This window comes from Pezoporus occidentalis, unplaced genomic scaffold (genome assembly GCF_034315485.1).
Source record: "Pezoporus occidentalis ecotype Australia unplaced genomic scaffold, CSIRO_AGI_Poc_V1 ctg192, whole genome shotgun sequence".
NCBI lineage: Eukaryota > Metazoa > Chordata > Aves > Psittaciformes > Psittacidae > Pezoporus > Pezoporus occidentalis.
Window position 1 is genome coordinate 705,496 of NW_026913771.1, and position 15,400 is coordinate 720,895.

A 15,400-nucleotide genomic window follows, 5' to 3' on the forward strand; every position below is an offset into this window, starting at 1 on the left:
CGGGCCTTAGCCCTGTCTCGTACCTCACAGGCGACCGCGGCTCTCCTCGAGGAGTGCCCTGAGGAGAAGTACTATAAGCGCGGGGTGACGGTAGGGAGTTCCTGTCCCACTAAAAATGGCTTTTCTGAAACAGAAACACGGACTGAGCTGTAAAAGGATCAAAAATACCCCTGTCCTCTGCTGGTCTGAAGCATATTTGCTTTTAGTGTTCACATGCAACGAGAGGGTTTCTCAGCTGGCCTTGTTACATTAAGCCTGGTGACATACCCTGGGTCCCTCCCTAGCAGAAAAGAAGGAGTTTGAAAGAAAACACTGATTCCTAAGGGCAGCTCGTTCCAAGGTTAATTCCTGCACAGAAACAAAGCCTATGAAAACACCAGTTGCGAGTCATTCCCTAAGTTCTGGTTTCCCTACTGAATGATCTTAAGAGCTGGAGGAAGGTCAGGCCCAAGTTACTTTCTCGCTGATGTAAGTTCACACGTAGGTATTTTTATAGCAAACATTCCAAACAAATTTCATCGCTGATATGCAAAGCCAGGAATGCTGCTTACAGAGAAGCTTAGCTTGAAGGCCACATTTCTCTTCATGCAACGTTACTCGAGTGCAAAGATGCTACGAATGAATTAAGCTCCTAGAGTGTCTTTACATTGTTTGAAATGTTGGAAACATACTTTACCCACCAGCCACTTGTTACGTATTTATGTCTTAAAGAGAATTCAAGTTCCTTTATATCCTCTTACTCCTGTGCTACCATTGCATACCTCTTCTCCATATAGTCCCTCACCCAAGCAGCTTTTGATACAATGTAAACTCTTCAAAATATTTGAATGAATTCAACAGAATTGGCAGTATCAGTCAAAATCATAAGTTGGCAGTATTAGAAACAGCCAGAGAAGTCAGTTTTATCTTGTGATTCAATGAAGTATTCCAACCCCTAATGATAGCATTCCTTGTGACATGCTCCATTTGTGATGGATCCATTTTTTAAAGTGTTAATTTGCAGCTGAGGAGACATGGTTTAATCCCCAACTTCCCTGTGGTATTGATGTGTCACCTTATGTCTAGTGGTAATCGTTTTGGCTCCTCTGAATTACAGAGATAACGATACATGGAGAGTCCTGTTTTGCTTGGGATAGGCTGCACGGGGATGCAGTCACACACCCAAACTGTCAGAGCAGTTACAGAAAGCAACTAGAGCAGGAAGCAAACACCATGGTGTTGTAAGACAACTTCACACCAATTTCTTCTCATTTTCACACTGATTTCTCCATGACTACGTATCCTTGCCTCACCTCCCTCAAGCCTCTTACTTTCAGTAAGTTATGTTATTAAAGAGCAACAGCAAAGTAGCAAGGCTCACTGTAAAACTGCCATAACACTCCCAGGCCTGTTTCATCTAGAGACACGGGAGCAAAGGAACCTGCTGGGACAATAGTTCCCATCCAGTGCTATTGCAGCCACTGCGGTTTAGCTGCCGTCGTGCATCCATCCAATTCGGTATTGCAGCATGGATGAATTACCAACACCCCTTTCTGTATATTTACAGAACCAATTCTGTTTCTTTTCAGCTTAAAAAAAAGATAAACCCTCAACAAATTAATCTGTAATTGCCCCCCTCTGAAGTACATCATCCCACTGGTTCTTACCAGACTCCGTCTGTGCTGCTTTGAGATCACTATTTCAAGACTTTTATTCTATTTTCACAAGGCCTCCCCAGCGTTTCGCAAAACATTCCATTTTTATCTGTTTTGTCTTGACAGAATCTTTGCTTCTAGCACACAGAACTGTTCACTGGAGATTATTAAGCAGAACAGGGGCTTTAATGACAACTGGTTCACTTGCTAAATCATGAAAAAAAATGTCTAAAATTATAATTACAAGTCAGATCCTGCCACCAGCTTCAAGTATAGTCACAAATGGCTGACTTGGTATTTGATGCAAATGAGGAAGCAGAATTCTCTAGTGAGGAGTTCTTCTAGAGGAAGGAAAATGGATTGGAATGATGGTTAATAATGATGGTTAACACTTCATATTTTAAAAACCACACTCTTTCCAAACTGGTTAAAAATACGTATTGCATTCAGGCTTGCTGCTTTTCACAGCTAAGTTGTTTAGACTTACACTGCATTTTTGTGACATTTAAAAAAAAATCCAAACTAAAGTGACATCTCTCTTATGTCCCAGAGATACAAATGATGTCTAACAAGCAGTAGAATTTTGTTTGAAGAGTGCTTTAAAATAATTTACTTGGTCCATTGTATGTACCACGGCTTACACCAAATTTAATAACACAGATATTCTAGATTGGAAAATCAGACTGGAGTCTTATGATGGCAGTGTCTTTGTTCAGATTAAATTAAGCATGTTCTCAAAGGCATTGAAGCAGGAACCTAGAGATAAGACTTTATATGCTAACTGTGGATTAGATCTGGCAGTAAGTTTTTAATGAAGCCTTGTTGGGGAGCATAAGATAATAGATGTTGCTACTATTTAAATGTTATGTCAAAGGTAAATCAAATTAAGATACAGTGAATTTAGACTTGTATTAGATGAATGGAGCTCCTGTCTTCTGGCAGAAGAGTGCTCTATATGCAAATCTAACTGGCCACGTGCCCTTTTCATTGCTGGTATTTATTTAATTAATCACTAATCACAAATTAATTCATAAGCACTTAGCGAACATCTTTAAGTGTCTTTGCATCATTGTCAAGTATCTGTAGAAAAACAGACATTTACTGCTGCACAGAAGCTGCAGGAGGCTTGCAGCAATGTGGCAATCAAAAACAATTCTTAAGAGAGCAGTGTAAGTCCCTAGGATTTCCTGATTTAAAAGTCACTAAAAACAAAAGCCAAAAATGCAAGTTCTAGGCCCTGCTCTGTTATTTTTCTCTAAATCTCTGCCTCTCTTTCCCCAGTATCTGTATCCTGCCCCAGGATATCATTAATTTTTTAGGGATCAGTTGATTTTTGCAAACTACTTCAGAATACATAAATATATGATGCTATTCTATGTAAATGCTGCACTCTGTTCTCCAGAATAGTGGCAGTCTTTATGCTGAGTATGATATTAAAAAAAAAAACAACAAAACCCATGAGGCTACTCTTTAATATTAGTACTTACTTAAAACAAGATTAGGAAGTAGGGCTGAAGGGGATTTTCAGCGCAAAGATGAAAAAGCATCCAGAGAGCTAAAACTAAAGCTGAGACGTCCATAAGTGGTGTGTAGAAACTGATGGCCCAAGAAACAATACAAAATGGCACAAGGGAATGAGGAATTGGTAGAATAAGAGGAAAACTCATGTCAAAGGCCAAGGCCAAATAGAGCTGAAGGGGTCTCAAATTTTGTGCTTCCACAGAACGTGCCCATAGCACTAAAGATTCTCTGACTCTCTATATCTCGTATTTCCCTATAATTATTACTTAGTTGTAATATTTTTGTAAAGTAGCTTCATATTATTATTAGGGATTATTTACAAGAAGGAGAAATCTGCTAAAACATGCTGTGGGATGGGTCATCCTTAGGAATTTATGTATCAGGAACGCAGTAAAGGAGTTTTGGGTTTTATTATTTTAGCAAGTGAGCTTCTGGCCATCAAAATAAAATCTGTGACTACATGAGCATGTAAAAACTCAAACAGTCATTTAGGGCTTAAATTTGTTACAGGTCAAAGGTCAGCACTTCAGTCCACCCTCTATTTAAGAAACCCATCCTTTTCTGTCCTGGGCTGCTCCGAGCAACTGGAGGCAGGGAAGGGAAGTCCATTCCAGGTATTTAAACGTGATAGTTTTTTTTTGTTCTCTTGGGGTTTTTAAGGAAAACCCCCAAACCTGAAGAAAATCATGGTCCCACTCTGCAAGCACGTAGAAAACTTTGTTTTCTGAAATGGTCACAGAGCAGAAACATAAGAGCAGAATTTATTATCACGTGTAATGGATTCTGGCCAGGCAAGTCCTACTCACTACACTAGGATTTGTTCTTTTAAGACATTTAAGTGCTTTTGAAATGTGTATCCCAGCTCTCCAGCACAGACACAACTGAGAGAGCTATCTTCACCCCTCAGTCTCGAAGGAGACTTGGTACAGGACTGGAAGAACTGATTATCATCTGTAATTTGCATTTCTCGTCACCAGTGAGGATTTGAGACACACTGTGCCAGGCACTGTGCAAACATGAGGCAACTTCACTCCTCCTTGCTTCCCAGACAGTGCTGAATGGAGTGCAGCAGAGCACACCTCAAACGTTTGAAAAGAGCAGAAGGTGGGAGGGAGATGAAGGTGCAGTTAAGGGTATTCGGTCACTGCAGGCCTGCAGTGTTCATAGCAAAATGGTTTCGTATCTTTCTAATTATAGTGAGCTGATGAATGAGAAAAATACCTCGAATCATTCTCTGCCAGTCTAATTGTGGTGTTATTAGAGGGAGAGGGGAAGATACAAAAGGCTTCCTCAAAGAACAACAGAACTATGCTATCGTCAGCATGAACTTTGTAGCAAAACACTGCAGGGGAAAAGGCCATGGCAGTTACGGTTAAAGATTTAAAACAAACCCCAAAACAAAACAGATGTAATACGTACAGAATTCAGTTTTAATAAGCCCATTTGTAACTACCAGAAGCAGATAAGAAAATGGAGTCTTAATGCTATCTTAACAGTAACACTTTCTTAGGAACCCCACCCTATTTTTAATCATTTTTGTGGTGTTTTTTTTAGCCACAGTTATTCAAAAGGGATTTCTGCAAACCCAGTTATTATCCCACCCATTCAAGGGACATGTTAGTGAATGCAGTGCTCACCAGGGCTGTGGTGTGGTGTCTCCAGGGGACTCTCAGAGTGAGATGGTTTGGACTTTTCACCCTAATTTTCAGTCTGAGGGCACTTCTCTTTTTACACCTGCCCTACAGATCCCCACTTCCCAGCACTCTCATGACTGGTTCAAGCAGGGGCCCTTCCCCACCCGCACTGACACCCTAACAGCCAGGCTGTGTACCCCTGCCTGGCAGTCAGCCCCTGCTACTTCCCAGCAGCAGCAGATGACACTTCATACCTTCCTCCCTCCTGATGAGTCAATATCACGTAAGCAGGGTGGGGAGGCAGGAGGGAACAGCATGTCCCTCCCCTGCCCCAAAGGGCTGAACTCTAGTGACGGTACAGCCTGGAGGTGTCAACTGCTGCTACGCAGGCAGTAGTGACAGGAGACCTGTGATGCACACCCACGTCTGGCAAACACCATACCTGTATATCAGGTTGTGGCAGATACGGGAAGGGAGGTTTGGACAGGAGTTCCCAGTCCTACGGACTGAAAAGACAGCAGGTAAAAGCATCCCAGAGGTTCTGAGCTGTGGAGTACCTCTGTTTAATTTTACCAGCCCTTTAGATGGCAATGAATTAATATTTTTGCTGAGCTGATGGTTTTCTTCAGGGAGTTTATGACACGTTTAAAGCCACTCAGGATTGCTGCTCAAATTACTACTCAATACATGATTTCAGCTTATGTTATTAATAGTGTTATCTACACAACCAAGGAAAATGAGGCACGTCACACACATTCTTAGCTATTTTAAGATTTGTGGGTAAGCAGTGCTCCACTTCTACTGCAGTTGCCTTTGAAACCCACGGAAGAAAACACCATAAGGCACCCTCCACTCTTGATGTTCTCTTAAGTAAAGCTTCCCTGTGTGTGGAAGTGTGACATAATCACACTTGAGGCCCACAAAGAACAGTAAAAACACCCTTTTTTTTTCACCCTGGCAGACTTTGCTGATGTTCTTCCAACCGAGAAGTAGCAAGGTGCCACAGCTAATGAAAGTCACAAGGTGAGTGGAATGCATTAGAAATTTTTATAAATATCACATCCTTCCTGATTTCCTATCGACCTGTTTGATTATGCCATATAGAGGGAAAAGTGTGACAGAATTAATCAGCCTGCTGGAGTGAACGCTGAAGGAACAGAGAAGCTTTTGCAAGGCTGTTGTTAGCATTGGAAAAGAGAATCTGTGACAAAATAAAAAGGCAGACCTCAATCCAGAAGCACGTCAGTCAGAAAGTGAGACATGCTATGATTTATCAACGTAACACAAATTGATGGGAGCGTAGCTCTCCCACCTCAAAGTGTGGTATCTGTGCAGATTAAGAGTAGCATCTGTCATCAGGAAACAATGGGAAAGAAAAATGTTTGATAAAAGCTATTCTGTACTCTCTTGTAGGCAGAAAACCACTGTGTCATTGGAATGGAAGGAAAGATGCCTCTGCAGTTACATCCTCAGCAGCAAAAAAGACAAGTGTTGTGACAAGAGGAAGTACAAATAATTAAATAGCAAAAGATCAAATGAAAGCAGTGACTTAATGTTTACCCCGTGTCAGAAGGTCCAAATCACACTGTAGAAAAAGGATGCTTGCATCACCCCCAGAGCACAGCAGCAAACCGGGGCCACAGCATGCGGTGGCTTACCACTGTGGCGCAACAGGGCAGATTTCCCTTTCAAAGAAAGGGCTTCTTTCTTCTCAGCTCAACAGCTGCTGCACACAGGGTCTCCAACATCTTAGCAGTTTGATTGTTGTACATAGAAAAAGCAATACCGAAGCATAAGACATGTAACAACTTCATGAATGTTTTGCCAGCAGTTGATACAATGGAAAGCACATCTCAAAACAGCAGGGCAGCAGAGTAAAACAAAAACCATGGAGCCAGTAGTGTCACGTCATTTGGCACATCCTTGCACTTCCCTTAATGCGGTTTCAGATCTTGGAAGGGAAGACCAGAGCATCTTATTTGCTAATTAAGGTTTCACATGATTCAAACACTGAACAAACAAGGGACATCCCCAACTAGAGAGACCTGCCAGCCTTCATGACCTTGCCAATAGACTGATATCTCAGTTCAGTGCTTTCATGACACAGATAGTGAAAGAACTTTGGACAACTGCATAAACAAATGTGTATGCACATGCACACGTTTTTATGCTGGTATGCACGCACTACCTCTGATCGTGATCCAAAAGTTACACCTCCCTGTTTGAGTTAAGGACGCTCCAGACACCCTGCAGACACAGGCGTAACAAATAGAAGACATGAAAATAACAGACTTCTGTTCTATGGTGCCAAATGGCTAATGATAGTAATTAAGGATTTTAAAGTTCTTTACCAAGTGGTATTATCGAAGATAGCATCATGCTTGTAATCTGGCCAGAGCCAATGAGGAACTGCTGATCAAGCCACCGAGGCAACACAAACAGTCCAGTGGCTTGCCATCTGCTCAGAGCTCTGCATTACACCTCATCCCCCTCCGTACAGCAGTGAGCCACAACAGGATGCAGATGACCAGACTGTTTAGCTGTCATTTCAGCTGAACACGCACTGTATGTTGATGTGTTACAGTGGACTCTCAAAACCAAACATGGCATATCGCTGCTGGACAAATAGCTCCTTCAGCATCTTGCCTTGCCATTTTTGTGGGTTGATTGTACCCACACAGCAAGGTAAGTATCAGGGGTTGATCAAAATTTTGCCTACTATATTAAGTATTTGCATGTGGTTTTATTATGTAGAACACACTGCTAAATGATCCATGAAAGCCTTTGGCACTCACTCTCCCTTTGGTTAGAAGCCCAGCTACTCCTAGAAGAGCTGTTGGCCTAACAGCTCCTTTCAGCTACTCCACTAAAAATTAGGCCTGGAATATTGAGTAGATTCTTGAGCAGGTTCTTAGCAATAAAAGTAAAGTTCAGGGTAGCTGGAGATTCCCAAATGGTTGCAGCTTGAAAATCGGTTCATTCAAGGAAGGGAGCAATCTGAAGTTCATATAAAACACTTGGACACCTCAGTGATGGACAAGAGTTTCTCCACTCATTTCTCTGTTTCTTACCACTTCCCCACTGTTTTTTCCACTTTCAGTTTCAATTTATCCCTCCATTTCTACCACACACTTAACTAACAGCCTTCTAGTTGTGATTCTGGTGGTTTTAGTGATGAGGTACCAGCTGTGCAGCCCTGCAAGCTGGTACATGTATGACCTTGAAATTTTCTGTGTAGCCAATCAGGAAAATGCCTTTAAACAGTGTTTTCTGTCTCCCAGAGAGCATCTCTCAATTTTCAGCATTAGCTATATATCACTTTATAGCATCCAAAGCATTGTGCAAACATTAGCCAGCTAATACCAACAAAAATCACTCCCCTCCCAGCCTAGAGACAATAACAGGGTAAGTAACAGTGCCTCCATTTAACTGAAGCCAGCCTAGGGAGTTTTTGGCTTGCTTCTCTGCAGGAATATTAAAAGGGAATGAGAATGAAGATAGCTGTTAATTTAATGTCACAGCTAGGAAACCGAAGGTCTTCACATCACACTTTCTCCTCAGTCTTTTAATTGCAAAATTATACTTCAGGATTTGACACAAGTTTCTCACCTCCCTATTTTCAAGCTACTAGGAAGCAAAACCAGACAAAAAAAGTACATTTTTCCCCCCTAATCTGCAGAGCCTGCACAATGCTTTAATTTCAAACAGGAGAAATCCTGCTAACTACCAGCATATTCTAACAGTCCTTGTGATTTCACAGGAAGCTGTGTCAAAGTAAACCAAATTATAGGTCAGAATGTGCCAATCTTTTTATCATTATCACTAATTCCCCTTGTGACTTATGCCCTGCCCCCCCCCCATGTGTCTTACCAGGTTCTTTGAGCCTCTGGCTCCATAATTATTCATCACACTAGATTCAGCAACAAGACATTCACAGAGTGTTCTTCTCACATTTTCTTTAAGCATTAGGTCTAATAGCAGATAATAGAAGATTGAGATTTTGAGGCAAGAGACATGGGAATTTGGGTGGAATCAAATGACTAACAGAATTTTTGCTAAATAAAAATACAAGAAACGGAGTAAAAAAAGGATTCTTGAGAAGACTAATTCCTGCCTTTTTTTTTTCTGGATAAGCACTAATCCAGACCCTACAATACTCCCACTTCTAGATATGATGTTTAGTAAATCATTCCTGATTTCACATGAAATTTTCATTAAAATAGTGGGAATGTTCCCTAAATAAGTTAAATCATTACTTCCTGTGAGCCTCTTCCAGATCCCACACTTTTCGCCTTTGCCATCATGACCAATGGTATCCCGAGACCCCTTGCACTGGCACCCTGACTGGTTCAGCCCCACCGTTCTGTGTCACCATCCCACAGCCTCTTCCCCTGCAATTAGACTCCACCTTCTGAGTAAGAAATGTATGCCCTGCGTCTGCCTAGCACCTAGCACAACAGGATCTTATCAACTAGAGCCCTGGCTGTGAATTATACAAGCCATAAATCAGGAAAACCAATTTTTTTTTGCAGGTTAATGTTATATAAGTTATGCCTGCCAGAAAGTACAAACAGCAAGAAAACACACCTCTTTGCATTCCAGCATGTTGTGGAAGATCATAAAAGCACCTAATATGTTATTTAAGCCAGTTAAGCTGGATAGCACAACTGCTGTAATTACCAACAATTCTCCAGATCCCCATATGCCAGACAAAGGATCACGTTTTGCATTTTCAGGCTGGTAGGAGGGAATCAGAACACTGCAGAAATGAAATGGCATGCACTGCTTTTTTTTCTCCCTTCTGCCTTTCCCAGCAGAGCCTACCTTTCACTACAGCTACCCCACGGCACTGTCGATACAAGAGACTGAAACCCATCACATAAAAAAAGCTGGCCTTTTATTGGGTTATTAGTTTAAGCATAAAAGGTGTTGAATGCTTTAAGAAAGAGAAATGAAGCTACTTCTCTTGATAGCTACGTTCTGTAGGGGGGGAATTTTCTTTTTTCTTTTTTCTTTTTTTTTTTTTTAATAAATAAAACCAAAATTAAAAAAAAAAAAATGCCCCAAAATCTGACTTCCTCTGGAAAATCCATGAACTGAAATAAATGTGAAGTGGAAATTTAGAAATACTCCTGAGCATTTGCATCCTTCTTGCACACAGGGTCAGGCACAGGGCAGCGTGATGTGAGGGACAGGTATGGGAGCAGGAGAGAGATATGCAACACAAGGCAGAATGTGCATGAAAAGGGCATCAATGACAGCAGAGGGAGGAGACCTAAATACTACCAGGAGCATGAACTTCATTACCCCTTGTAACCCTGGGACACATCACATGCCCAGAAGCCTCACCACGCTGCATGCCAGCAGGCAGCCAGCCCAGCAGCACTGACTGCACTGGAACCTGAGCCAGCCCGACACTCCTGTGCAAAGAACAAGATCACTGGAGGCAGATACTAAAGTCTTCTAAAGGAGCAGGGAAAGAAGATACAGATTTGAGAGCCTCTGCCATAAAAGGAGGCTTTGAAATTGAGGGTACCATGACTCAGAGAGAAGAGACCTGATGCAGATGGTCTTGTGGCTCTGAGCCCCAATTGCTCCAACCAGTTGTTATTTTCCATCCTCTCCATATGTGCAGATACGACACTGCAAAAGTTTTTCTCCATTGAGCTGTTCACAGAAAAGCCTCCAGACTGGGAACAAAAACCAAGACAGGAGAACCCCTTTTGAAGGCCTGATATTTTATTTCTCTACAGTAGAGAGAGGAAAATCCCTTTTTATTCCTCTCTAGGTTTTATTATTTTATTTCTCTCCATTGCAAAGAGAGGAAAGAATCTCATGGAAAAGCAGCTGTTTGCTGAGGAGGGCTCACAGCATGCCCAGGGTAGAGCTGTGAACGTAGGGCACAGGACACACACTGAAGGAGATCTACAAGCTCCTCGCTTCACCTCCCCAGCACAGCTGTGTGCTCTCTGACCAGGAGTTTTCTTTAACAGAAGAAAGCATCACCAAGTTCTGCACAGCCTCCCTAAAGGCATCCTTTCCTTGATGGGCATTTCTCTGTTAGGTTGTCTCCTTCTCTCTCTGTTTCAGGCTGTTTTCTTCCATTTTGAGACTAGGAGAGCTCTTTCCCTAGGTCCCAGAGCAATTGGGTTTCCCACTTGGTTGTGCTCTGCTGTTGCTTTTCAAGCCCTCTCTTCCCTCCCAAGCAGTGCTCAGTTCTCACATCTCTCCCTCAGTTACTTATTTATGTATTTATTAATTACTCCCTACCTCTAGGTTCTGGGCTCCTCTTTGGTTTATGCATTTGATGTGTCTCTGCATATGTTGCTAATCCCATTGAAACCCCTACCACATTCCCCAGGCAGAGCTGACCTTTTGGCACAGGGGTACCGGTCTCATCATTCTCCAGGCTTCTCCAATTCATTGCTAAGATTGGTAAATTTGTTAGGGAGGGGAAGCAAGCCAGGCAGATACCACGTAGGGCAGTTAATGATCCAAAAGATTTAAGGAAAGTTAAACTATTTTCAATAAAGCGATAGCCAACTTGTTACAGAATTGATTTTAGAAGGAGCACCAAAGGGACAGTCTTATTAACATCTCATTAACAGTGTCCATTTCAGTTTGTATTAAAACCTGAACACTTGTGAAGCACAGCAAAAAGGAAAGCCTTTAACTATTCTGTTTCTCACAGGCTGCAACTTGCGAAGTACAGAGGAAGCTGATAATGCTCTTTCAGTTCCTGAGGACTTCAGGCAGCTTAGAAAAGTTACATGACATTAGCAAACACCATTAATAAGCTGAAAACCTAAAGACAAACATCTACAAAACTATTGAAGCATAAAATAACATAGGAACACCTGAAGATACGTCTACTGACAAGGAGGTGTCCAGCACCAGATGTTAGTCACTGGTAGCTTTGGGCACTGTGGAAGATTTGGCTAGCTGTGTCTTCCAGTGTGGGAATGCTTGGAACACACCTAATCAGATTTTGCAAGAAATGGATAAAAGATGCAGATGTATTTATGGCTTTTACACACACCTGGTTACAAATCCTGTTTGGGTTTCGTAAGGAACCATTAATACAAACAAGTGGTGAGATGAGCAGCTCCCAACACTTAACTATAGCCTGTGGTGTATTACAGTGCCTCTAATAATGCCACGCAGAAACCATTAACTAAGCCCAAATTTTCTTTCAGGTCTCTTCCCCTAATAAAAGATTTTCTTAACTTGAGCAGGGAGAAGTCTCCATTTGGCTGTGAAAGTTTTCATCATCCTTAAGCACCAGGAAAGGAATTTCCACATCCAATTAGCGGAGCCTCCACCCGTGCAGCCTGAGCAGTTGTGCCCAGTATCATTAATCACTCTGTCAAATGAAGCGTTCACCACCTTCCTGGTAAGAACAGGTTACTGAAAAATATTCCTCATTACAATTCCATTCCACATTACAATAACCTTCTTTAGTATTACATTGCAATACATCTGGCAATGATGTTTGATTTTGTGTTTAACTAAACCACGTGTACAGGTTTAAGTATAATGTAAAATACCTGTGTATTTATCTGTGTTTATCAGCTCTCCTTCCCTGTGGCCCACAGTACATAAATATTGCATCAGATGCCTGCATGTATTATATGCAACCTGACTCATCACATCACATGTGGTATTCATGCTAAATCTGCCTAAACCAGCAAATAACAAACAGCAGCATGAACAGAGCATCTTCACAACTGTGTCTTTTTCTGGCTACATGCCTACTCTTTCACTGGAAGAGCTGCTGTAATAGAGAAGTCTGTTAGTATTTGCAATTGCACAGCTCCTGGAATACTAAGACATTCAAATATTAGAAATTGATATTCACAAAAGAGCTGTCAGGGAAGCAGTTTTCCCTAAGGTGCAGTGTTACAGTACAGTGTGTTTCATTGGCACTTAGGCTTCCTTTCCTCCAAGGGGAGAAATCCGAGATACATGATCTGTTTGTACTCCTGACTTTTCCCCATCCAGTCAGAACATTGTTTCAAAGGACTCTTGCCCTTAAGTAGGCAATGTAATCCAACAGATTTACATTGATGTGGTGGTCTGGGTTATGCCATCTTCTGACATGATAAGCTTCAGAGGAAAAAGCAGCTTTGTCCTCTAGAGGGGCAGGTGGAGGGGAAACACCCGCAGTCTTCAAGGACTCAAAGGCACATCTCATGCCTGGTCTCACAGCAGCTGACTTGTCCACCAGACAAACATGATGAAGAGAATGAACTGAAATCTGACTCAGTGCTACCCAAAAAAGTTCAGGTTCAGACAGGGAAGGTTTGTAGCTGTTTGGTCAAAGTATAGCTTTGAACATTACTGTGCAGTTCAACCATGAAAAAAGGCATTTTGCAACCTCAGCAGTCTAGTCTTCTGCTCTGCCACTACACCAGCTAATCTGGAGAGGACTACTAAAATCATTGCTCCACTGTGAGCCAGGTTAATGGACAACTCCTAAAGACAGTGAGATCCTCAGATGTAGACTGGCCAGGAAACTCCAACTATACCTTCTGTTTGTACGTTTGTGGCTTTGGCTGAGCTCTGAGTGGAGCATACACTGAAAGGTAGAAGAACAAAGACTGGGATTTTCAAGGGGAACTCAAGGCCTTCTTTGTCCTCTGAAACACTGAAGTGTACACATGATAAGCCAAGAGAGTCACTCCATGCAGCGGTCACATGCTGTGTGGAAGCTGTAATCTCACAAGGACACAGATATGGCCATGCAAATATGGGTTATGCCTACGCTAACAACTGATGTACTTCCCTAGGGCTCCTAAAGGGCTTTTAATCTAGCTGCTAATGTGTGTGAAAGCTTGTGCTGAAGAAGCTTCATTTCTCTTGTGCTCCTGTAAGCCTGAAACATGCTACCCTTCAATACGCTGTCTTGAGGGGTGAGAACATAAGCTGGCAACTTCTTTGTTAAACCTTTAGAGGTATAAAGGAGGGGAGGTGTGTGCCATGCTGGGGACAGATGTCATGACTGCAGGCAGCAAACACAAAAAGAGGGTGTTTGGTAACAAGTGGTGTTGGTAACAAGCTGCATTCTCAACATCCCTTTCAACCAAACCATCTCCAGCATAGTCCTCCCAACAATCAGGCTGAAGCAGCATAGGTACATTTACCTGTGCTGAGTGCACTGCTTTGTTCTGCATAGCTTACCTTATGTTAAATAATACATAACATACTGTAAAATCCTAGTGCAGGTTAAACAAGTTGTAACATACCTCAGGTGGTCAAAGCAAACCTAACTGCAAAGCATTAGAAGTTAATTGTCTTTGCATCAGCTCAGCTCCTGCCTGTGTAAGGCTCCTGCGTCAGAGAGCTGACAGCAAAACTTCAGATAGATATGGGGGAGGAAGTAAAGCAGACACAGGAGGGAAAATGCTGCAGACATCTTTAGGTGAGGGCTTGTCGTACTAGACTTTTGTCATTATTGAATTCAGTCATGGGGAAAGGTCAAACTTACCTAAGGCAGCCTGAAAACAAGAACCTGTCTCTGTTTCAAGGCCCATCAATAGGTGCTTTCCCAAGGCATTTGGCTCAGGAGGTGCTCAGCATCTCTGGCTGCACAGAGAAATGCTTGACCAAAAAGCATCCGAACTTCTGCCAGGAGCAGTGCTGGTCCCTCCACACAGCCATGCCTGGGAGGGAGGCTCAGAGAGAGGGGGCCTTTGTACAGCCCTTGAGATGACTCCCGGTGCCAGAAGCGACGTGGCACAGGAGTACAGCTGAATCACAGCTGCAGCACTTACAGTAATTGTCCAAGGGACAGAACAATCGCACTTGTCTGACTGGTCAGGGCACGATGGGAGCCCAGCACATCTTTGTGAAAGCATTTCTCCTTGAAGTAAATTTCCAAATCAAAGTCCTTTTAACTCCAAAGCCTTTCCAGACTTCTTCCTGGCAAGTGCAATTTATTCTAAGGGGAGCTTTAAAAGAGATGTTACCCAGGAGAGTGAGATCTCCCTGCTGCTGGCTTTCACTGCCATCTGTGAAGAAAGTAACCCTGAATTTCCATTACACTGTAATGAGAACTGAGGTCTCAACTCCAACCAGTGCCCTGAAAAACACCTAGGATGCAGCCTGAAGTCCCTTTTCCTGGTTGCAACTCTTCACCTCCTCAAACAGGACTGCTTCTGTGACAGAAATCATCCCCAGCCCCATGTAAGCCTGGCTTTCTCTTGGGGCTGGTGCTTCCCTGCAGCTCAGCAGATGCAGTAGAAGAGTTGGAGAAAGGCCTGCATTGAACTTGCTAGTGGCACAAGCCATAAAGGAAAACTGATTGGTCACACCAGGAGCTGCACCCTTTCTCATGCACAGCCGACGCAGCACACACAGCCACGTGTGTGACTCAAAGAGAAAGCACTCTGTGCCACGTTTAGAGGCCAAAACAGTCTCCACTGATGCACAGTTACAGGTGCTGAGCTCACGGCAGGGGCAAACCCAGCACCAACCAAGAGCCTCAGAGATGCCACCAAGCTCCCACATACGCAAACAAAGAAAGCAAGGGACATTTCCCTCCCATTGCCTACAGGAGCCATTGACAGCATCGAATATCCTGACCACTACCAGCAAGGGGAAAATCCAGGG

General features: G+C 42.7%; 1 long non-coding RNA gene across 1 annotated transcript; it reads left to right on the forward strand.

Moving 5' to 3' along the window:
* The first annotated feature begins 33 nt into the window (after positions 1–33).
* On the forward strand, positions 34–6,330 carry LOC134162836 (uncharacterized). The gene is made up of 3 exons (XR_009964461.1): positions 34–480; positions 5,751–5,812; positions 6,203–6,330. It is a non-coding gene; the product is annotated as an uncharacterized LOC134162836 (long non-coding RNA).
* Positions 6,331–15,400: the final 9,070 nt, after the last annotated feature.